Below are 25370 nucleotides of genomic sequence, written 5' to 3' on the forward strand. Positions count from 1 at the left end.
AGCAGGTGGATGTGGAGAGGGAGGGGCTGGTAAGGCAGCTAAAGTGGGGAGGGGCTGGCTGACTACTGTGCTTACTGTCTCTGGGGTGCATAGGGCACTGCACACCAAGACAACTACACACAAGAACAGCTTTCCCCCACCTGCCATCACTCTGCTCAACAACGAATTCCCACACCTCCTCCTAAGACTGCATTACTATCTTCTTCTTACTCTTCTCGGTAACTGTCTCTCCCCACTTATTACTATGTTGCTTTTATCTTTACAATTTAGATGGTTCTGTTTGTTTCTTAGTATGATTTGATTGCTTATTAGTAACTTACGACTATCACCAAGTGTTGTATGTTGATGGATGCCTTTTATTTTACTTCAGGTACACTGTGAGAGGTGATGCACCAAAGACAAATTCCTTGCGTGTCCAATCACACTTGGCCAATAAAGAATTCCCTTCTGTTCTGTTCTATTAACTGAGGACATTTCTTGGGTGAGAAGTGAAAGCAAAGAAAATCCAGTTGCCTCCTGAAAAAGCACCTTTGGGATGAGATCTGCTGCTTGAGCAGAGGGTTGGGCTAGAAGACCTCTAAGGTCCCTTGCAGCTGGCTTGTTCTTATTGTGTCAGCTGAGAAGGGAACTTCCTCCATCGGTCTAAACCTCACTGGGCTCCAGCATCAGATTAGCTCAGGTCTTCAGTGCAAAACGAGGAGAGCATTAAAAGGGCGGAAAACTCTGTGGCCCCTTCAGCTTTCGCTCGCCTGGCTGCACCCCCAGACCTCCCAACCCACCTTGCCTAGGGGAGGACCCCGGAGGGAGGGAACGGCTGCAGTCCCAGGAGGGACCCTCGGCCTCCCCCTGCCTGAATGCGGGGACCAGGCAGAGGTTTTTCTCCTGTGTGGATCCTTTGATGTGTATAAAGGTTGCCCCTCCAACTGAAGCTCTTTCCACACTCCAGGCATTTATGAGGTTTTTCTCCTGTGTATCATTTGATGTGTATAAAGGTTGCTACTCTGACTGAAGCTCTTTCCACACTCCAGGCATTTATGAGGTTTTTCTCCTGTGTGGATCCTTTGATGTTTATAAAGGTTGCCCCTCTGACTGAAGCTCTTTCCACACTCCAGGCATTTATGAGGTTTTTCTCCTGTGTGGATCCTCTGATGTCTATAAAGTTTATCCCTCAGGCTGAAGCTCTTTCCACACTCAAGGCATTTGTGAGGTTTTTCTCCTGTGTGGATCCTTTGATGTTTATAAAGCTTGCCCCTCTCACTGAAGCTCTTTCCACACTCCAGGCATTTATGAGGTTTTTCTCCTGTGTGGATCCTCTGATGTCTATAAAGTTTATCCCTCTGACTGAAGCTCTTTCCACACTCCAGACATTTATGAGGTTCTTCTCTTGTGTGGATCCTTTGATGTGTATAAAGCTTGCCCGTCTCACTGAAGCTCTTTCCACACTCCAGACATTTATGAGGTTTTTCTCCTGTGTGGATCCTTTGATGTGTATAAAGGTTGCCCCTCTGACTGAAGCTCTTTCCACACTCCAGACATTTATGAGGTTCTTCTCCTGTGTGGATCCTTTGATGTCTATAAAGGTTGCCCCTCCGACTGAAGCTCTTTCCACACTCCAGACATTTATGAGGTTTTTCTCCTGTGTGGATCCTTTGATGTGTATAAAGGTTGCTCCTCCAACTGAAGCTCTTTCCACACTCCAGACATTTATGAGGTTTTTCTCCTGTGTGGATCCTTTGATGTTTATAAAGGCTGCTCCTCTGACTGAAGCTCTTTCCACACTCCAAACATTTATGAGGTTTTTCTCCTGTGTGGATCCTTTGATGTCTGTAAAGGCTGCACCTATGACTGAAACTCTTTCCACACTCCAGACATTTATGAGGTTCTTCTCCTGTGTGGATCCTTTGATGTGCATAAAGGTTGCTCCTCCAACTGAAGCTCTTTCCACACTCCAGACATTTATGAGGTTTTTCTCCTGTGTGGATCCTTTGATGTCTATAAAGGCTGCTCCTCTGACTGAAGCTCTTTCCACACTCCAGACATTTATGAGGTTTTTCTCCTGAATGGGCCTTTAGATGGTTTCGAAGATACTTGTTTCTCTTGAAGAATTTTTCACATTCCGGGCACTGATATCTCTCTTCTTCCTCCTGGATCCTTTGGGGATTTCGGGGTCTTCCGAAGGACCCTCCGCCCTCCAGGCCCGTCTCGGCGTTTCCCCCCGTTTCCTCCTCCCCGCATCGCCCTCCAGGCAGCCGCCTTTCCCGGGCTCCCGCTGGGCTCATCCCTCCTGCAGCTCCGGAGCCCCCCGGCCTTTCCCCGCTGTCTCCCGGGGCTGCTCCGAGGGGCCCGCTCTCCTCCTTTTCTCGGGCGGCGCTTCCTTCCTTCCCTCCCCCGCCGGGCTCCTCCGTCGTCCTGCAGGGGAGAAAGAGAGGCGGGTCACGGCGGCGTCCCCTTCACCGCAGGAGAGGCCCAGGCCGAGGCCTCCCCTCCCGAGGACCCAAAGGAGACCCTCCCAGGCTGCCACTCCATCCCATCAGCCTCTACTTACTTCCGGTTTCTCCGCCTCCGAAGCAAACCGCTCCTTCCGTCAGCTCTCTGGTTCCGAAAGTGAAGGCGCTCCATTTCCCAGCCCCTCCTCTCCAGGCACCGCCTCCTTGTCGTTCCCCCAAAGGAGAGAAAGGGACCCGCTAGAACCAGGGACGTGCAGTCACTAGAGGCAGGGGAGGCGGGGCCTCACCAGTCTCCTGAGGGAAAGGAAGAATTTTAAATAATTTTTTTTAAATAATTAAAGCCAGGGTGGTTGCTACCAGATTCAAAGTCACAGTGGCTTGGTTTCTGCTCTCAGTGTTAACTATGGGAGGAGGCCAGAGAACTCGGGGCCTCTTTTGCTTAAGGAATTTTTCGCCTTTTAAAAGTTAAGGCGGAGTTAACAAGCGAACACTTTCATATGCAAAAGAGGCACTGATTCTCCCGCCTCCTGATCGGGGAGCAGCGAATCATGCCTTAAGAGCACGCTTACGTTGGGCGGACAAGAGGAGAGTTGAGAGAGTTTCCACAGCTGGAAAAGGTGGATTGGACGGAGGGAGAGGGGGGTTCAAATTTATTGTAATTTAATTTGTAATTTGTAATTTAATAAAAAATTTAATTTTTTATTGTGAGGTTTGTGTGCGTTTTTTCTTTCTTTCTTCACAGCGGTGGGGTCGGAGGAGGCAGGGGGGCGAGGCGGCGGAGCACGGAAGCGGCAGGGACGTTCTCGCCGCTGTGTTTCAACAGGCCAGGTGTCTCGCATTTATGTCCGCCATAAACGCGAGACACCTGGCCTGTTCGACACAGTGGTGGTGGGGGGAGGAATTGGCTGTGTGGGCTGGCTGGCTGGGGAGAGGAGACCCCTTTAAAGCCCAGCATCGAGTGGGGAGGAGGAGGAGGAGGAGGAGGAGGAGGAGGAGGAGGAGGAGGAGAGCGGTGAGTCCAGGCAGGGAGCAGGTCAGGGGTGGGTGGGTGGGCTGACTGCAGGCTGGGTCAGCAGGATTGTTCGTATGTGTTTTTAATTATCATGTGGGGACTGCTTGTGTGAGCGGCTGAGTATGTTTGATTCGGAGGACCTGCCGGGGAATGCGGGGGTTGCCGGGGTGGTTGGGGGGACCACGGCCACGGGAGTGGGTCGGAGCATTACGGTCATAACAGGGAGGGGCAGATATGGCAGGGACTTTAGGGCTGGCCATTACCAGGGAAGGAGGGCTCGCTACATCACAGAGATCCCTCCTTCCGGCCCTATGAGTCCCACTCCAAGGCCAGATGGCGTGAGTAATCAGGACCCTGGTCTCAGGCTGTTGTCGCTAAATGCCAGGTCTGTTGTTTACAAGGCTCCCCTCGTCCGGGACTTAATTTTAGACGAGAGGGCAGATCTGGCATGTATTACTGAAACCTGGCTGGGCATGGAGGGAGGAGTCCCCCTCGTAGAGATGTGCCCAGATGGATTTCAGGTGCTTCATCAGCCGAGAGCCCAGGGAAGGGGTGGCGGTGTGGCTATTGTTATCCGGGAGTCTTTAGCACCTCGTAGGATCCCTGCTCTGGAGCTTGTCCCTGCTGGTGAAGTTGGTCCTCAAGGGTCAAGTGGGTTTGCTGCTAACGTACCTGCCTCCCAACAGCGTTGCAGCAGCCCTCCCCTCGCTCCTCGAGTCAGTAGCCGAGCTAGCAATTGAGTTCCCCAGGCTTATGGTCCTGGGGGACTTTAATCTGCCTTCGCTCGGTGAACACTCTGACGGGGCGCAGGAGTTCATGGCTTCCATGATGGCCATGGGCTTGACCCAGGTAATTCGGGGCCCAACCCATTCAGCGGGTCACATGCTCGACCTCGTATTCCTCTCGGAGCAGTGGACTTGTGATCTTGGTCTGAGGGGTAATGAGATCATACCCCTGTCGTGGTCAGACCACTGCCTACTGAGGCTTGACTTTCGGAGGCCAAACCCCCACTGTAGGGAGGAGAAACCGACCAGGGGGTTCTGCCCCAGGCGACTTATGGACCCTTTGAGGTTCCAGATGGAGCTTGGGGTTATTCCTGATACTCTCGCCCACAGTTCAGTGGAGACTCTGGTTGCTGCCTTGCACTCGGCAGCATCGGAGTCCCTTGACCGGATTGCGCCACTACGGCCCCTCCGGGTCGGCGGATCCCTGAGGCCTCCTTGGTTCACCGAGGAGCTCCGGGAGAGGAAGCGCCGGAGGAGACGCCTAGAGCACCTATGGAGGTCCGATAAATCCGAATCGAACCGAGCATTCTTTTTTTTTTTTAAACAAAACTTTTTTATTTTTCTTTGAAAAAAAAACACAAATATATCATTTGTCAATCATTAAAACATTGAAGTACAATTTTTTTTTGTTGTGTGTACCCCTCCCTCCCTCCACCCCCCACCCCCCCTCCTCCTTCCCCCCCCCGACTTCCCAGAACCCGTACCCGGTATGGATTTTTAACAAACACAGTCTAAAATCTATTGAGAAAAAAGAAATAAAGAAATTAATGACATTCTAGATTGACCTTAGCTTCTTCTTACTGAACTAACTTTTAACAGTTTAAATCATTTCTGATCTTAAGCATAGGCTAACTGGAATTTCTTAGTCCCGTATTTATTTTGTATATAGTCAATCCATTTTTTCCAGTCTCGTTTATATCTCTCATTTGAATGATCTTTGAGATATGCCGATATTTTAGCCATTTCCGCTAAGTTTGTTACTTTCAATGTCCATTCTTGGATTGTAGGCAAGTCTTCCTTCTTCCAATATTGCGCCACCAACAGTCTTGCTGCAGTTATCAGGTGCAAAGTCAAATTGGTCTCTACCACTGTAAAGTCAGTACATATACCTAGTAAGAATAACTGAGGACTAAACTTTATCCTTCTTTTAAAAACATTTTGCATGACCCACCATATTTTTATCCAAAATGCCTTAACCTTTTGGCAAGTCCACCATATATGATAATATGTAGCATCGAGAGAACCACACCTCCAACATTTAGGCTGTACATTCGGATACATAGAAGCCAACTTTTTAGGATCTAAATGCCATCTATAGAACATCTTGTAAAAATTTTCTCTCAGATTTTGAGCTTGTGTAAATTTCACATTTCTTACCCAGATTCTTTCCCATGTATCCAACATTATTGGTTCCTCAATATTTTGAGCCCATTTTATCATACAATCTTTAACTAATTCTGTTTCTGAATCCATCTGTATTAATACATTATATATCCTCTTTATATGCATTAAGCTTTGATCTCTTATTTGTTTAAACAGATTATCCTCAACTTGAATAAAACCAATTTTTTGATCTATTTTCCACCTAGCCTGTAATTGCCCATACTGGAACCATGTTTGAACTACCTTGTCCTCTTTTAATACCTCTAAAGATTTTAATTGTAATACCCCCCTTTCCGAGGTAAGAAGCTGTCTGTAAGTAATTCTGTCCTGTTTTTGTGCTGTATTCATATTTTCAATTGCGTGTCTAGGAATTGCCCACATGGGTATCTTGTCATTTAATTTATATTGGTATTTCTTCCAGACCCGCAATAAAGCATTTCTTAAAATATGACTTTTAAAGTTCTTATCCAATTTTTTGTTGAATAACAGGTAAGCATGCCAACCAAATAGCAGATCGTGTCCCTCTATGTTCAATATTCTATCATTGGTTAAGTGAATCCAATCACTAATTACAGATAATGCCACTGCATCATAATATAGTTTTAAATTAGGTAGTTTCAATCCTCCTCTCTCACGTGCATCTTGCATTATTTTCATCTTTACCCTCGGCTTCTTTCCTGCCCACACAAATTTGTTAATACCCTTCTGCCATTCTAAAAGGTTCGCATCTTTTTTTAGTATAGGTAACATTTGGAAGAGAAATAAAAATTTTGGTAGAATGTTCATTTTCACTGCCGCTATCCTGCCCAGCAAAGATAGGTGCAATTTCTCCCATTTTTTCATCTCTGTCTGTATGCTATGCCAAAGTGGTTCATAATTATGCTTATATAATTTCCCATTTGAAGTTAAAATGTTAACTCCAAGATATTTGACTTTTTTAACTACCTCACATCCTAGCATCACTCCTAATTCTTCCTTTTGTTTAATATTCATATTTATAGCTAATATTTTGGTTTTTCCTAAGTTTATTTTAAAGCCCGACACTTGACCATATTGATTAATCATATTCATTAAAACCATACTGGATTCCTGCGGTTGTTCCAATATTATAACCAAATCATCTGCAAAAGCGCGGACTCTATATTCTTGCTGCCTAATCTTGATCCCTTTTAAACCATCCAAGCCCCGTATTTTATTCAACAATACTTCCAAAGTTATAATAAACAATAATGGGGACAAAGGGCAGCCCTGTCTTGTACCTTTTCCAATTTGAAAAGAGTCTGTTAGACTTCCATTGACTATGATTTGTGCTGTTTGCTGTTGGTATATTGCTTTAATTGACTGTAAAAAATTATCTCCTATCTGCATTTTTTGCAGTATCATCAACAGAAATTGCCAGTTAACTCGATCAAAGGCCTTCTCAGCATCCAAAAATATAAACGCAGCAGGGATCTGATTGTTCTTTCCCAAATATTCTAATGCATTAATAATTAATCTAACATTACTTTTCATCTGTCTCCCTTGTATAAAACCTGTTTGGTCCGTATGTATCAATTGTTGAGTGACCAACATTAACCTATTTGCTAATATTTTAGTAAAAATTTTATAATCTACATTCAGTAATGAAATAGGTCTATAATTTTTGGGTTGAGTAGTATCCTGATCTTCTTTGGGTATCAAAGATATAAACGCTGTCTTCCAAGATGGAGGGACTTTACCTTCCGTTTGAATCATATTAAATAATTCTCTAAGAGGTTCTACCATTTCTAACTGTAAGTTTTTATAGTAAACCGCTGTCAAGCCATCTGTACCTGGTGCTTTCCCTGACTTTAATTGCTTAATTACCTGCAGGATTTCCCCCGAGGTTATTGGTTGATTCAATTTTTGCCTGTGTTCTTCTCTAACTGAAGGTATTTTCTCTTTGTCTAAATATTTGTCTATGTCTAAACCACTAATTTTATCCCCTTTATACAGTTCTGTAAAAAATTCCCAGAAAGCCTTTTGAATCTCTTCCTGTTGAAACACCTCCTTCCCTCTATAAATCAGTTTAGATATATTTCGAGTTTTCCTTTTTTCCTAATCTGATAAGCTAACCATCTGCCAGGTTTGTTTGCATTACAAAAAGTATTGTGTTTTGCATATAATAGATTAGTAGCCACCTGGTCAGAGATCAACATGTCAAATTGAGATTTTAATATGTTAATAGCTTCCTTAACCTTTGTATCGTCTGGGTTCATTGTTAACTCCAGCTCTTTTCTCTTAATTTCCTCTTCCAGTTCTGTTCGTTTTAACCCTTGCTTATTTCTATGTGTTTTATTTATATTCATCAAAACTCCTCTCATATACGCTTTGCTTGCGTCCCATACAAATTCCATAGATGTACCCTTATTCATATTCAAAACAAAATATTCAGATAATAATTTTTTACAATCATTAATATACTTTTCATATCTAAATAAGTTTTCATTCAATCTCCAAGACCTTCTTGCCTGCACTACCCTTCCCAACTCCATCCAAACTGGGTTATGGTCCGAAAGGATCCTAGCTGCAATCTTTGTTTTCTTGACCCTAGAAAGCAAATCATTAGTGGTTAGAATAAAATCAATCCTTGAGAGGGATTGATGCCTGTCCGAGAAGAAAGTGAAGTCACATTCCTCTGCATTTCTTTCTCGCCAAATATCTCTCAATTCAAAATCATCCATAATGTCAAAGAAAGATTTGGGTAACTTTGCTCGCATCTTGGTATTTAGGCGGGAAATCTTCTTATCTTTCTTAGTGTCTATCACTCCATTCCAGTCACCCAATAGTATACAGGAACTATAGTCCCATTGTACTAATTTGGCATGAAGATTTCTATAGAATCTATCTTGCTGTTGATTGGGAGCATAAATTCCCAAAAGTAATGTCTTTTTCCCTTCTAAGATTAAGTCTAAAGCAATATATCTTCCGAAGGGATCTGCTTCTATTAATTCAGCTTTCATGTCTTTTCTTAAGTATACAACTATACCATTCTTCTTTTCCATAGCAGAAGCTACAAAATGTTGACCAAGTTTTGAGTTGATCAAATATTTTTGATCAGTTGATTTGATATGAGTTTCTTGCAAACAAATTACATCGTTCTTAAACTGTTTGAGATAATGAAATATTTTCTTCCTCTTCTGTGGAGAGTTCAGTCCGTTGACATTCCATGTTAAAATCTTAGTTGTCATCTTTGGTTGGTTGAAGCATTTTTAGAGCTTCCTGCATGGCCTGTTTAACCTTAGGTCTAGCTCCTCCCATTGCTTCCAGATTTGTTGTTGTGGATCCTTGATCGATGGCCGATGATTGTTGATGCTGTTGCTTTTTAGCTTGTTTCTCCATACGTCTAGTAGTCATGCGGCTAGGTCTTGGTTCCATAGCACCTTGCACTTCTAGAGAAGAGAGATGCTCCATCTTGTCTGGTGGTTGTGTAGTTTGCTGTCTATCCTGTCCTTCTTGTGGTCTTTCTCTAGGTCCAGATGGTGCAGGGTGTCCGGCCTTCAATATATTATAATAAAAATCTCGGGCTTTCCATACAGAGTTGAGGCGGTATCTTTGCTTATCAAATGTAAATATGATGCCAAATGGTGCATCCCATCTATACTGTATCTGACGATTTCTGAGTTCTTCGACCAAAAAAGTGTAGTCCCTCCTGGCTCTTAACATTTGAGGTGGTATCTCTTTCAAAACAGCCAGGTCTTGACCGCCAATTTGAAGCTTAGTATTATAAGATGCTTGCAGTACCATATTTCTAAACTCTCTTGTAGTAAAATATATAACGATGTCTCGAGGAAGCTGCTTCTGCTTTGCCAGCCAGGAGTTAACGCGGTAAGCTTTGTCAATTCGCCAGTCTTGATTGGTCCCTGGTCTTCCCATCAGGCGGTCAAAAGCTTCCGATAGGATCTGTTTCAGGTTCTCCTGTTTCTCCTCACGCAGCCCCCTTACTCTTAATGCGAACTCCATTTGTCGGTACTGTATCATAATAATTTCTTTTTCAGCATTTTCCACTTTTTGTTCCACCACCTCTGTTTTCACTGTTAAGTTAGCATTGGCATCATTAAGAACCTCTAGAGTATCTTCCACTCCAGAAATATGTTCTGTTAATACAGTTACAAGACTCAGCATGTCGTCTCTAATTTTATCAACCTTAGCATCAAATTTCTCATACAGCTCCTGTTTAAGTCCTTTTATTTCACTTTTAATTTCTTCTTTCATTTCTTTTATTTCCTCTTTTCTCTCCTCTCTATTATCTCTAAACTTATCTTCCATTTTAATTGTCTGTGCATTGAGAGCCTCGCTTAGATTACTCAGGAAAAATTCTTTCGTTAACACATCCCCAGCAGGGGGTGTAGGAAGCGGAGGCTGCAGCTTTGTGCCAGGCACTGAGGATGTGCCCCTGGAAGTAGAGGGTGACGACTTCAAGTTAATATTTGGTTTTGAAGCCATTTCAAAATTTATCTGCCTGCAGTTAATAAAACTCTATTGCCTGAATTGGCAGCTTTAAGTAAAGAGGCTTTTATTTTGAAGTTTAAGGCTTGGCAAAACTTTCAGTGAGTAAACATTGTAACAAGACCATTCAGCAGATTCATCACCATTTAACTTCCAAATAAGCAAGGTTAATGAAGGAGTAAAATTCTTCTATTGTGAAACCAAAACAAATGATAAGCAATCTCTTTTGTTTTGAATTTTTGTGAGAGTTAGCAAAAAGTGTTCGTTATTACCGGAGAGGCCAGCCTGCTCGGCGCCATTTTAGAAGCCTCTGAGTAAATAATTTTTCGGAGGAGAAAAAGAAAAGAAGCTAAAATGTTGATAAGCAATTATTGTCCACAGTGAACGGATCCAGCTCGTGATAAGAATAAATCGAACAAAGCTTAGAACAGAGTGGGGGAGACTTACTTTGTCCCTGCACAAGGCAGTTTGAAATTCCCAGCATGGACAGCCGTTCTGCCTTGGGCTAGCCCCCCTTTCCTTGCAAGCACAAAAGCTGCAAAAATCGAAGAGCATTTGCCAGCAAAACAGTTTCTTCTTTCCTTCTTGCCTGAAGGATAAGAAAACCTGATAAGACGTCAGATGGAAGATCCTCTAAACAGGTACGTAGCCAGGAATTCGGAGGCAGCTGATTTTTTGCTGCCACCACCAGCAAGCTCCTCCCAGGAAGCCCTCGAACCGAGCATTCTTAACAACCTGCACCAAGGAATACATCAGGGCACTGAGGACGGCAAAAAGAACGTATATTGCCACCTTGGTTGCGTCCGCTGAGTCCCGCCCAGCCGCCCTGTTTAGGATAACCCGCTCCCTCCTAAATAGGAGGGATACGGGGGACCCCTTGCAGGGTAGGGCTGAGGATTATGTCCAGTTCTTAGCGGACAAAGTTGCTCAGTTTCGGTCGGATTTGGACTCCACTTTTGCAGATCCAGCCGAGGCACAAGGGGATAAATTGGCAGACCATCTCTGGGTTGAGTTTCAGGATGTTGCCCCTGGGGATGTGGACAAGGCCATAAGAGCTGTGAGTGCCTCCACTTGTGTACTGGAACCCGTGTCGCTCCTGGCTGGTTGCCAATAGCAGTGAGGTGACACGAGGCTGGATCCAGGCGGTCGTTACCGCCTCCCTTTGGGAGGGGCACTTCCCCGCCGCACTTAAAGCGGCGGTGGTGAGACCCCTCCTGAAGAAACCATCTTTGGGAAGAAGGCGGGGCTTAGCAGTGAGAAGACGGAGTTTCAGGCTATTCCTGAAATTCCCCTATTCCGAAGGATTTTTGGACGGGTCATGGACCCTAGCTGTCCCGGAGACGACAGTGAAAGGTGAGGGGAGACCCAGTGACCTCAGAGACGTTCGCAAAGTCTCGGGGGGGGGGGGCTTGGTATTAACCCCTCCTGCCAATTCCTTTTTGGATTAGCTGTATGCTAACTGAAACTGCAGGTTGCCCCTAAGAATGGTAGAAGTGATGTCATCTGGTAAGCTGATTTTATTATTCAAAGAGAGACGGTCCGCACTAAAAATTTAAGCTAATTGAAACCAAAGAATAGAAGAACTTAGCGGCAAATTGGTCTTTTTTTTTTAATGGCTTTATGGCTGGTGGTTACTTTATTTCTTAAACACTTCAAGGAATTCTTTGACATTCCCCCCCTTGACTCTTTCCAAGTGGGTTGTAAAGCTAACCTTCTACTAATTAGCCCTTCACGATCTGACACTTTTATTGCTTGGCTGTGTTTAAGATCAGATAAAATCGCACAGCTTCCAGCGTGTTTTTACTTGCAAATTCTAACTACGACACAACATGGCGTCGGAATATATTCCTAAGGGCTCCCTCCAGATTCTTCTTTCTGCATTTCGAAAGCTGTTTGATTCATTCCAAAAATTTGAAAAAAAATTGGATTACTTGACTTTAAAATATGAAGGAAAAGGCGAGAAGGTTGAATGTTTGAATGTTCCTGAAATACAAGTGGAAAATGTGAGAAATGACGTCTGGTCTATCTCAGAGGAAGAAAGGAATGCCATGCTGGAAAGGGGGGGGAGCTATAAAGAAGATTCATTTTAAGAGACAGAGCGCAGGAGAAATGAAAACTCCACCCTTGAGAATTAAAATCAATTTGAAAAGTTTTACAAGCCTGAGACAACATTATTATCTCATCAGTGACATTCTGAGCAAAAAGGTGCGAAGATATCCCTGTTTTGGACTTGCTTATAAAAACAATTGGTAAATTTATTCAACTAATGGCAATAGGATTGAGAAGATTTTGCTATTGGAGAGACATAGGCTGACAGATGGAAGAATACAACTTAAAATTAGCTAAATCTGATTACTCTTATTTGTAATAGATATAGCTGAATAATAATTGATATTGATAGTAATGTATATAATGTGGAGTTGATATGATAAATAATAATTGGATATGAGAAAGGAAGGTTGGAAATACTTTTGGGCTACACATAAATAATAACCTTTATATTACAATATTGTGATAATCACAATAATTATCACTACTAAAAAATAAAATAAAATATATATAGTTAAATATTAATTAATATGGGGAAAATGTTATGATATATGATACAACTACAAAGAAGGGAGAATGATAATAAATTATATTGCATGGAGGATGGAATTCTTGGTATTAAATATTATGGATATTCAGTTAAAATAGGATATGAGGATTTGATGTCAATGGAGGATTTTACAAACAAGTAAATGAAATGTCAGCATGTAGTTATGAATTAACTTTTTGGCATAGTTAAGGTTGAAAGACGTTTAAATAATTGTAGTTAACTAGAAGTGGAGGTATAATGATGTCAATATGGTAAACATTTGAGTTAAGATATTTGAATTAATATGAATTAATGGAAGAGATGCACCAAAACGTATTGTAACCAGCTGATATACTTTTATATATATATATATATATATATATATATATATATATATATATATATATATATATATATATATATATATATATATATATTATAAACCTGTGTTTTTTTCTTTTTTTCTTTTTTCTTTTTTTCCCTCCCTGCCTTGTCTTTTGTTCTTTTTGTCTCCTTTCTTTTTGTCTTTTTTGTTTTTTGTTTTTATTTTTTCTTTTCCCACTGGTGTGGGCATGTATTGTTTAAGATTTTTATTATTATCAATATTTTCAAATAATAATTACAGTCAAATGAAAATGGATATATGACAATGGTGATATGTATGAATATCTGAGTTAAAATATTTGAGTTAATATGTGTTATGTTTGTTGACTGTGGAGGAGATGTACCAAAGTTTATTTGTGATTGACTGATACATTTTCTATAACATGTAAAGAAAGATATTGTACTTGTTTTAAATCGAAATAATAATAATAATAATAATAATAATAAAAAAGAATTAAAAAAAAAAAAAAAGAAACCATCTTTGGATCCAGCCATTCTCAACAATTACCGTCCAGTCTCCAACCTCCCCTTTGTTGGGAAGGTTGTTGAGAAGGTGGTGGCCTTCCAGATTCAACGGTCCTTGGAGGAAGCTAGTTACCTTGACCCCTTCCAGTCCGGCTTCAGACCTGGTTACAGCACAGAAACCGCTTTGGTCGCATTGACCGATGATCTCTGGAGAGCCAGGGATGGAGGCCATGCATCCATCCTGGTTCTCCTTGACCTCACGGCGGCTTTCGATACCATCGACCATGGTATCCTTCTGCGACGACTGCGGGAGGTGGGGGTGGGAGGCACTGTTTTGCAGTGGTTCTCCTCCTACCTCTCGGACAGGTCGTAGTCGGTGTTGGTTGGGAGCAGAGATCGACCCCTAGGCCCCTAACATATGGGGTGCCGCAGGGTTCGGTCTTATCCCCCCTACTATTTAACATCTACATGAAACCGCTGGGCGAGATCATTCGGAGGCACGGGATAAGATACCACCAATAAGCGGACGACACTCAGCTGTATCTGTCCGCCCCGTGCCAACTCAATGAAGCGGTGGACGTGATGAACCGGGGTCTCAAAGCCGTTAGGGACTGGATGAGAGCTAACAAACTGGTACTCAACCCAGACAAGACCGAGTGGCTGTTGTGTTTCCCTCCCAATAAATTGGCTAGTGTTCCATCACTCAGGCTGGGGGGCCAAATTTTATACCCCTCAGACAGGGTTCGCAACTTGGGAGTCCTCCTGGACCCACAGCTGACCTTTGACCATCACCTGTCGGCAGTGACCAGGGGGGCATTTGCCCAGGTTCGCCTGGTGCGCCAGTTGCGACCCTACCTGAACCGGGAGGCTCTCACAACGGTCACTCGGGCCCTTGTGACCTCTAGGCTGGAATACTGCAACGTGCTCTACATGGGGCTGCCCTTGAAGAGCATCCGGCGACTTCAGCTAGTCCAGAATGCGGCCGCATGAGTGATTGTGGGCGCACCGCGGTTCGCCCACATAACACCTATCCTCCGCGAGCTGCGCTGGCTACCTGTTGATCTCCGGGTGCGCTTCAAGGTGCTACTTACCACTCATAAAGCCCTCCAGGGTAGTGGATCTGAGTACTTGAGAGACCGCCTCCTGCCAATTACCTCCTTACAACCTATTAGATCGCACAGATTAGGCCTCCTCCGAGTTCCATCTGCCAGTCAGTGTTGACTGGCGACTACGCGGAGGAGAGCCTTTTCAGTAGTAGCTCCGACCCTTTGGAACGATCTCCCCGCGGAGATTCGCACCCTCACCACCGTCCAGACCTTCCGCACAGCCCTCAAGACCTGGCTATCCCGTCAGGCCTGGGGATAAAGATTCTAATCCGCCCCCACCCGAATGATGAATGAATGTTGTGTTCTATTTTTACTTATGTATTGTCTCATGTCTTGTCTTGTATTCCCCTCCCCATAAATTGTAGGCCGCCCTGAGTCCCCTCAGGGAAAAGGGCAGCCTATAAATAATAAACAAAAAAAAAATGAAGAGGCGGGGGGGGCAAGGCGGTGGAATGCGATGGCGGCGAGAAGCATCTCAGATGGAGCCAGGACACCCGGAAGGCAAGCTGGCACTTAAAGGCATGCCGAAGTGCCGGCTTGCCTTCCGGGTGTCCCGGCTCCATCTGAGATGCTTCTCGCCACCGTCACGCTCCACCGCCTTGCCCCCCCGCCTCCTCTGACAAACAATCCTGATGCCCCGGCCTGCAGCCAGCCCAGCACCGAGTGGGGACGAGGAGGAGGAGAAGAGTGGTGAGTCCAGGCAGGGAGCAGGTCGGGCGAGGGGTGGGTGGGCTGGCTGCAGGATTGTTCATTGGAGGAGGCGGGGGGCAAGGCGGTGGAGCGCGATGGCGGCGAGAAGCAACACCCCCGCCACTGTGTCCGACAGGCGCCTCGCATTTATGTCCGCCATAAATGCGAGACGCCTGTCGGACACAGTGCCAGGGACGTTGCTTCTCGCCGCTGCTGCAGTCTTGCCTCACCAACGGTAACCGTCACCGCACGTCACTGCGTGGACTACAAAAAAGAGTTTGAGACTTTGGAAAAAGTGCAGAGAACTAAGATGATCGAAGGCCTGGAGACTGAAACATATGAAGAACAATTGCAGAATTTGGGTCTGGCTAGTCTAAGGGAAAAAGAAGAATTAGGGGAGACAGCATAGCAGTCTCCCAGTATTTGAGGGGCTGCCACCAAGAAGACCTGGTTAAATTATCCTCCAAAGCACTGAAAGACAGGACAAGAAACAATGGTTGGAAACTAACCAAGGAGAGAATCAACCTGGAATTAAGGAGAAACTTCCTAGCTGTGAGGACAATTAACCAGTGGAACAGCTGGCCACCAGAAATTGTGGGTGCTCCATCACTGGAGGCTTTTAAGAAGAAATTAGACAGCAACTACACAAAGAGTATAGGTTCTCCTGCTTGAGCAAGGGGCTGGACTAGAAGACCTCCAAGGTCCCTTCCTGCTCTATTCTATTGTAGGAATACCAATGCCCTAAAACTAATGCTGGCAATTGGTGTGGAATGTTTTTATTTAAGATCCAGTTAAGGGAAAACGATCTTAAGTTTGAAATTCGTTGCAACCTGTTTGTTCCCTAATCTAAGGAAGCAGTTCTTTCCACCCATCACATCTGCAACCCCTCGTAGCTTATCTGCAGCAACTTATGTTCTCTAAATATGCCAGAGTCTTATCAGAAAAAGCCGAAATGCTTCGTTTTGAAGATCCCGTTTCCACAGCCCCAAATTCCCCATCCAATTGCATTTCCATGCTCTCTTTCTAGTTCTCCACGTGAGTATAAATAGGGCCCCAAAGATGGATCCACACGCCTCCATGAGACCATGCGTGGTCTGTTGGGGTGGCCTTTGCTCCAGGCTAAGATGCATCACATGCTGCTCACGGGGCTACTCATGTGCTACTCCTTATTTTTCCCTCCCTCCCATTGTATGTCCTTCTATGCATCTTTTCCACACTGTCCTTGTTGCAAACTAAGAACAGAATAACAGAGGTGGAAGGGACCTTGGAGGTCTTCTAGTCCAGCCCCTTTGCCCAAGCAGGAGATCCTTACAGAATAACAGAGGTGGAAGGGACTTTAGAGGTCTTCTAGTCCAGCCCCTTTGCCCAAGCAGGAGATCCTTACAGAATAACAGAGGTGGAAGGGACTTTAGAGGTCTTCTAGTCCAGCCCCTTTGCCCAAGCAGGAGATCCTTACAGAATAACAGAGGTGGAAGGGACTTTAGAGGTCTTCTAGTCCAGCCCCTTTGCCCAAGCAGGAGATCCTTACAGAATAACAGAGGTGGAAGGGACCTTGGAGGTCTTCTAGTCCAGCCCCTTTGCTCAAGCAGGAGACCCTTACAGAATAACAGAGTTGGAAGGGACCTTGGAGGTCTTCTAGTCCAGCCCCCTTGCTCAAGCAGGAGATCCTTACAGAATAACAGAGGTGGATCTTCCAACTTCACTCTGATTCCAATACCACTCCAGAAATGGTTAAGGGCCAGTGGTGGGTTCCGGATCTGGCATTGTCCACATGGACGCGTGCATGCGTCGTACCTGCCTGCGATGCCCCCACAAGTCTCCATGCCGCTCCAGCTGCTTGGCGGAGCATCGCACAGGTGCTGTATGCGCCATGCGTGTGCATGGAAGTGCCAAAGGCTTAAAGCACCAGTAAGGAGCTCGGGCAGGTGGGTGGGCCCTCCGGAGCACCATCCCGGAACGGTACCCGGTGCTCCAGGCAGGCTCCGGTACGCCCATACCAGGGCGTACCACCTGCAACCACCCCTGGTAAGGGGGCTCATGAAAGCCCCAGACGCTGCATTCAAAAAGGTGGTCAGAAGAGGGTCCATTACACACACTCGGATTTCAACCTAACAATTTGGTAATTTAGTGCGTTAGCATTTCCGCATCCAATCCCAAAGTAGTTTTACAATTATTTCAATTGCTTTTCAGCATTTAGATATTTTTGTGCTTCACTTTTGTCTTTGTGGTATTTGGCAGTTTGAGCTATTTTATTTCCTTCCGCTACTGTTCAAAAAACTGTTTCTGCATTTTCACTTTACACAAAAATTGTATTAAAAAAACCCTCACTGGCCCTAACCAAGAAACTGCTGTTAAAAATTGTCTACCTTTACAAATGCATTTGATGATTAAAATATTAGCATATTTTAAATCAATATATTTCTTGGTGATTATAAAATTATTTCTGTATTCTCCAAACTTTGGGGTTTTTGCTTTTAAAAAAATCTGTTTCCTGTTTTTAACTTTTTCAGTTCCTCTCGTTTTTTTCAATGTTTTGTGGTTATTTGACTACATGAAATGAAATGGGACTTTGAAATGTTTATTTACTGCTCTGGACCTGCATTATCTTTGGGTATGAAATTGAATTTTTACTCCTCTTAATTTAGACTATACTGTTAAGTAGCATATTCCCACAAAACATAAATAATGGCGTTATCTATATGTTTCTTATATTTTGTAAAGAAAAAATGCAGAAAATGTTTTCTATTTCTTGTGCTAGAATTTATTTCAAACTTATCTCCCTTTTTCTTGAGGTTCTCCAACTCAGCTTTTTGGGTGGAGATAAAGTTCCACCACAGTTTTAAATCTTTTAATCTGAAAATTATGATGAATCCAAAAAACAAAACATTCATTTCAGTTCTGGTTTGAATCTGCTAGAAACACAGTAAAAACAACTTACCAGCTCTTAAGAAAAGCACTGAGAAGCAGAGTCGGAGAACAATCTTGTGAGACATTTCAAAGAAACTTTGTCCAACTTTTCAAAATGTGTCCACAGTTATCACTGTAAAGAGGCTTCCCCTTTTGTGGGAGGGGAATTGAAACTTCAAAGTCAAGAAATCAGTTTACCACATTTTATTTAGTGATATATTCAATGTATGTAGCTGCCATTAAAATTAGAACATAAACAACCCCCCAATAAGCCCCCCAAATAAAATAACAATAAAATCATTGAAACTATTTTGTTAAAACATATACAATAGAAAAATGGAAGGAAAAAGATAGCAAAATTCAGAATGGGGCATGTTCCCACCAGGCAGCGCTTGTAGGTCTTGTATAAGGTGACCAGATTTTCAGATTGGTAAAGAGGGGACACCATGGACAAGAGGGGGGGAGGGGGGGCTTGACTAAAAATTGTATATGGAGCAACAGAAATTTTCATACAACGCAAAAATAGTATTGTAATATGCATCCTCTTTTTCTTACTCATTGTGTTAATAATCTAAAAAAATAATAATATGATTTTATAAGATATAAAATTCAACGAGGGTGAAACACACTAAATCTGGCAAAGCTGCCTTGCACCAACCTGGCCTGCCCATAGAATAGCAGCCACTTTGAGACACATAAACCTGGTCTGAACATATTGCATTTCTTGTAGTAAATATATTTTATAAACAATTAAAAAATAAAGTTCCCCCCAAAATAATTTTAAAAGATATTCTATAAATAAAAGAAATCCTTGAGTGGAAGTGGAGCTGCAGCCGGTGCAGCCGGAGCGTGTTTGCAGTAATGCCGCCCGGTTTTATTTTATTTTATCAATTTTTAGTACTCCTACCCGATTCTTTTTTATCTAATTAACATTTTTTGATGGAGATAACAGTGCAGAACATAATACAAACAAAAACTTTTGTTGCTGCTGAAGAATTAAATAAGCATGGGAAAAAGAAAGAAACGCCATGGCACCAGCCCAGGATCTCTTCCTTCAGTGAAGACAGCAAAACAACCACGAATTGAGGAGCTCTTTGTTGGCAAGAGATCTGTAAGTAAAACTAACCCTCCCAGCCCCAACAATCTGGAGAGATTGGAACAGGACTGGCAAAAAGATATGGCAAATCAGCATTTACTAGACTTCTCCAATCGGGTGGAGGAGGAACAAAATGTCTGCCAGATTTTATCACAAACAACTAGCCCAACAACTTCCTTTATTGAGTTGTTTGTAGAATTTTAAAAGAATTCTAGAGACGAGGTTCGGAGTAGAAGAATAAAGTTCCTTTCATTATCAAAAATCAAATTTAGTAGAGAAAAAAAACGGTTTGCAAAGCGTGGTGGAACTCAACCATGCTCTCACAAGAGTCACAAGGAAGAGCCACACCAAATTCGAAAGTGAAACAGTAGTTATAGCCTCCCTAACTCCTCCTACTCCTCGTCAGCTAGTCTGACGGGGGTGGTTACAGACCAATCAGAGACAATGATTACCCTATCTTTTACCTTATTTGGGAATACAATTTTAACCAATTAGCCCCCGGCATCCCTCTGGCCAATCAAGCAATCACATTTTCCCCGCTCAATTCATAGCCACTCCTCTTACAGTTCATTGTTCTCCTCTCAAGTATTTACATATTCCCTCTCTCCGCCATTACCTAAAGGCACACACGTGGTGTAGCTCCCCCTAGGGGACTATTTCAGTAAAATATAAACACTTTATATTATTTTATTACTCCAATTCCCCCATTTCTTATTTGGTGATTTGTTTAATATTTTCTTTTATTTCATTCAACCTTTTCTTTTCATCTTCTGTATTTTCCATGGGGTGCAAAGTTTCCATGCGTTCTAATAACTGAATTTGATCTCCAATCTCCTTCAATACCATTACAGATTTTGCATTTTGTTGTGCTTGGAGTATTCCATTTACTGAGCTTGTTACAATATTTCGTATTACTGGGATTAAGCAAGGTAGCATCATAAGTCCAATAAAAATTATACCAACCATGAACAATGCTTGTTTCCAATTTCTAAAAATGCCCCCTAAAAAGCCCCCACCATCCAAATTGAATCCCCGCCATATCTGGTCAGGATTATAAGTTAATTGCCGCATCTCTGCAGTTAACTGCTTCACAACGGCCCCAGTTTCATCAATTTGTAAACAACAGTTAGATAGATTAAATTTCCCACATACACCCCCTTCCTTGGCTAACAAATAGTCTAATGCCAAACGGTTTTGATATACTGCGGTTCTTATTTTGTCTGTAGCAGTAGACAAAATATTAAGAGCTTTATCAATTCGTTGGCCAGCCAGATCCAACACCGCTTGTAATCGGATAATTCTGTTTAACATATAGATAGGTGTCAGGTATCCATATGACCCATTCTCTGCCCAAGTATTTCGCCCATAGGTACAGACTATTCTTTCCAAGTCCCAAACATCAGTCTTTTCATACTCGACCAACTCTTTACAGGGGAAATTGGAAAATGCCGTTTCCATGTCCCTTCTACGCCTTTGCAGGCCTACCGGGTCATAAACAGTGACTCCCAGTACCTGCCTGGACTGGATGGGTAATAGGAAGAAGGGGGGCTTGATCCATCCAAGAACACAGGATCCTGACCAATTCCTTGATAATCTCTCATATGCAAGGTTGCCACCTATCTAATACATATTATCTGGGGCAATCCACACTTCTGATTTACTACCCAGATAATAAAGTATGGTGGTATCAAAGTTTTCAGGCTCTGTTCCATTATTGGATGACGTCCAGAATTTATATTCCTAGTCCCAGAGCCCTAAACATATGAGGTCTCCCACCGTTACATTCTTGTTTCTTGTAAAACAGTTCCTTCCCACTAAGTTGGTTGACAGAGTCCAGATAATCTAAACATATTATTGAATATCTGTGGGATAGCTTCCAAGACTTCCCATGGCCACTGTACAATTGTACAAACAGATTTTCAACTCTCATGGGGAATTCAGGCAATTCTAATGTTTCAAATTCCCGATATTATAACTAAATATACTTCTATGTATTTGTTTTAGTTGTTTTTTTTTTTCAATTCTAGCCAACCCTATGGATCTTTTCCTTTTCTATCTATTCCAATTCCAAATTCTTTATATTGTGGTCCATTTTCCAGTGATGAATTGGTGTATAAACACCTTATACCCAACACACAAAACACAATCAATACAATGAGAAGAAGAACAACAATATCTACAAGTACAATTACAAAACCAAGACATCCGGGAGGGCACACAATGGAATTTGTTCAATCATAGTTTTCTGCAATTGAGGGAAGAGCATAGGCAACCACTCTGCTCTTCATAACACAAAAATTAGTCCGAGTGCAAATATTTCCCTTCCTATCAGTAGCATGATTGTCCATTAAATCCATTGAAACTTCAGCTTCAGTGGGTCTCCTTGGTGAGACTCCACCTTCCATTCCTTTAGGGCTGGCACAGGCTCTCTCATTCAGAGGTAATGAGTCCCTTTGACAGTAGTTTGAAATGCAGTCTCAGTAGTTTACAGGACAATTAAAGGCCCTTCCCAACTTGGAGTTTGTTTTCCATCTCTCCAGGTCTTCATCAGCACCCACTGTCCTGCTTTTAACTGGTGCAGTGCAAAGTTCAAGGGTGGCATTTTGCACATGAATGCCTTTCTGTCTTAAGAGAGAAAAACATCTGGACAGTTCCTGTACATATTTTCTAAACATTTTGTCTTTTACTTCAATGTTTGGTAGACCTTCCCTCCCCATATTTGGTATTCCAAATAACATCTTACAGGGTGATATTCCCACTTCTTTCCTCTGGGTACAATATGTTCCAACAAAATTCTAACAATAGTATTTGCATTTGCATTTCCCCCCATTGAGTCAAATGATCCACAATAACCAACAAACATTTCATCCTTCCCATCCTATTCTTCATCCTCATCCATCAGTCAATATACTTGCTGTTCCCTCTCTCTTTCTATTTTCTTTTGTGGACAGTTTCCTTCCACTTTGTCCTGCCCACATTCCTCTTCCCCTGCTTTGCCACCTTCCTTTCCATTATCCTCAATTTCCAAAGTCCCTTCTCTTTCTTTTCTGGTCTCCTAACCTCTTATCCATCATTACTCCTACAACTGACAACAACACTTTCTTATCCTTTCTTCCATCTCTGTTCACATATACTTTCTGAGCTTCTGTCACAATTTCCATTCCACATTTCCCATCTTTTAGATTTTTTTTCAGGGAAGGTCTGTCTATCTTCAGGTTCTCCATCCATTTATCACCTCCATTCTCAGTCATCTCTAAATACTTGGATCGCACACCACTGGAGAAAAGTATATCAAATTAGTCACTCCTCAATCTTAAATGCTGGCAAGGAGAGACTCAAAATTCTTTACTACCTATTAATTCAAATAATTCTAGTTTGGGTAAGGATAGAATCTAAGGACTTAAAGACACTTCTGATGATCATATGTAGCACCCTTATTACGACTGCTTAGCTCACATTATAAAAATACCTGAATTGCAGCTGATGTGGCTAAAGAAATAGAAATATGGATCTGCTCTTTGGCCAACATAAATATTTCTTGTAAGCATTTCAATTGTACCTGGAAGCCAGAAATCAATACAATGAAGGAAAAAAACACCAAAAATTTTTGGACACAAATAGTTGGTTGCATAATAAACTGCAAACAAAACTCCATTTTTTTTATTATGGTATAGTACTGGCTTCATTTAAATACAACCTGCCTATTTTTCCCTGTCTCATTGCAAAGCACATTTAGGTGAAGGGAGTACTTGGATCAACATCTCGACTCCCTTTGGTATTTGCTAATACAATTACCCTGAGAACAGAACCCGAGGCAATTTAAATAGAGTACTTTGGGTCCATGCTCTGAAATATATTTGGATCAAACTTTTGTGTCAGTTCTCTGCTTTTAGTAAAATGTGAGTTAGTTCAGATTCCATTCAGATGGAAGCATATCCTCATTAAGTAGGTTTCAATTTTATCTTTAGAGGCTCTATCTCTAATCCACCTCTATTTCCCGGTTGCACCCAAACTAAAGGATCAATCTTTTGTTCTTTCTCTTCTGTTAGAACATAAACTGTTTCACTTTTATTAAAGCTTATTGTAATTCCCAAGGCAGACATCAGATCTCTTCCCATGATGTTAATTCCTGCTTCAGGCACATACAATAATTTTAGGGTTCGAATTTCATTTTCCCCATATTTTATTTTGATTGGTTCTAACTAATCACATTAAAGGCTTTCACATTAAAGTCTTCCCCTTTCACTCCACTGACTTTGATTTTTGCCTGCTTATCAATTTTTCCTTCCCTTGGCATCACACATACAGAGGTTCGAGATGCCCCGGTGTCTACCAAGAAGGTATATTCCTGAGTCCCCACCTCCAAATTTATCAAGGGCTCCCGGCGGGAACTTTTAATCAGGGGCCCCTGACCTCCCTAATATATGTCTTCGTCCTCTTCCATCAATCGATTAATTTGTTCCCCTCCGGTTAGGGCAGGGCACTCTCTCTTAAAATGTCCTGTCTTGCCACAATGGAAGCAAGTTCCTCTTTCTCCCATTACCGCTCCTCTCATCATCCCTCGGGTGGCTCCACCCCTATTCCTCATTCCGAACCTACCTCTAAATCCAACAGTCCCTCCTCCTCGCCCACGTGGCGCCCAACTCCTTTCTTCTTCCCTTTTCTCCGCCTGCATCACTTCCCTTACAGCAATTGCCATCATCTTACTGGTTCTTTGTCCATCTTTCTTCACTTTCTCTTCCTCTCTGTTTACATAAACCTTTTGTGCTTCTCTTAACAGAACCTCCATAGCTTCTGTGGTCCAATTCTCTCTCTTTTGTAACTTCTTAGCAATATCCGGCCAGGCTTTGGTAACAAACTGAATTTTCACCAACTGGATATTTAGAGCATTGTCCGGATCTACCCCAGCATATTTTCGCATTCCGTCTTTAAGACGCTGCAAAAATGTCGTCGGGTCTTCATCTTTCCCTTGATTTATATTTACTGCCTTGGTCATGTTTTGTGCTTGCGGAATAGCTTCTTTCATTCCTTTTATTATTATCGATCTCAAATCCATCATATTCTGTCTTCCAGCTGCATCATTATTATTCCAATTTGGTCTCACCAATGGGTATTTAACGTCCCCCCTGATTTGATTTCCTTGTACCCCTGGATTTTCTCTTTCCCAAATCGCCATTGCAGCTGTTCTAATTAAATTTCTTTCCTCTGGGCTAAACAAAGTTCTCATTATATTTTGCATTTCATCCCAGGTATAAACGTTAGGTCCTAATAAGGCATCTAACTGGTCACTTGCGGTCAGAGGATCTTCAACAAAACTTTTCATTTCCTTTTTAAATGCCCGTACTTCGGACGATCGCAAGGGTTCATGTACATATGTTATGATCGGAATCCCATTGGGATCGTTTCCGTTCGGGGTTTCCCTTAAAGGGAATTGCTTAATTTGTTCTCCTTCTTGTGTGGGATCCAAATGAGGCTGTCTAATTAGTTCCTCTTCCTCCATCTGCCTTGTTAAATCTTTCCTCACGTTTGCTAGCTCATTTCCCCCACAAACCTCCCTTTTGTTTCACGTAATCATACAGATTACGGCATTGAAAGTAATTTTACAGCGCCATCTCGTGGCCACTCAACATTATTATCTTTCCACCAAATAAAACAACACAAATTTACCATATTCTCTTTAGTTAATCCCAGCCTTAAAACCTCTCAATTATAGGGTGGGGACCCCCACCCAGCCAATATCTGGCCTAACGGGCCATTTGGATTGATTTTAAGTTTGGGATTCCTTCTTATTTTCTTTACACATTTCATTTTTGGTTTAATTGAACTTCCACCACCCATCTTCCCGATTGATGGCTAACCTTTCTCCCGAGTATGTGTTCCTATGTCCCTCTCAACAACCCTTCCAAACTCACACGTCACCGTCCCCGGACATTCAACAATATCCCCTTCACTCACTCCATCCTGCGGGTCTCCCCTGAGTCCCCTCAAAAGGACTTCCTCCCGGCCCCCGTTGTTGATTCTCACCACACAACTCTAACTGTGACCGCCCT

The 25370-nt window shown here is 42.7% G+C and overlaps 1 long non-coding RNA gene across 1 annotated transcript; it reads right to left on the reverse strand.

Annotated features, from left to right (window-relative positions):
- Positions 1 to 1987: 1987 nt before the first annotated feature.
- LOC116520065 lies at positions 1988 to 18325 on the reverse strand. Its single transcript, XR_004256716.1, has 3 exons — positions 18256 to 18325; positions 2546 to 2741; positions 1988 to 2409 (listed from the first exon to the last, which is right to left on the reverse strand). It is a non-coding gene; the product is annotated as an uncharacterized LOC116520065 (long non-coding RNA).
- Between the last annotated feature and the right edge of the window lie 7045 nt (positions 18326 to 25370).

Source organism: Thamnophis elegans, chromosome 17 (genome assembly GCF_009769535.1).
Source record: "Thamnophis elegans isolate rThaEle1 chromosome 17, rThaEle1.pri, whole genome shotgun sequence".
In the NCBI taxonomy this organism is placed as follows: Eukaryota; Metazoa; Chordata; class Lepidosauria; order Squamata; family Colubridae; genus Thamnophis; species Thamnophis elegans.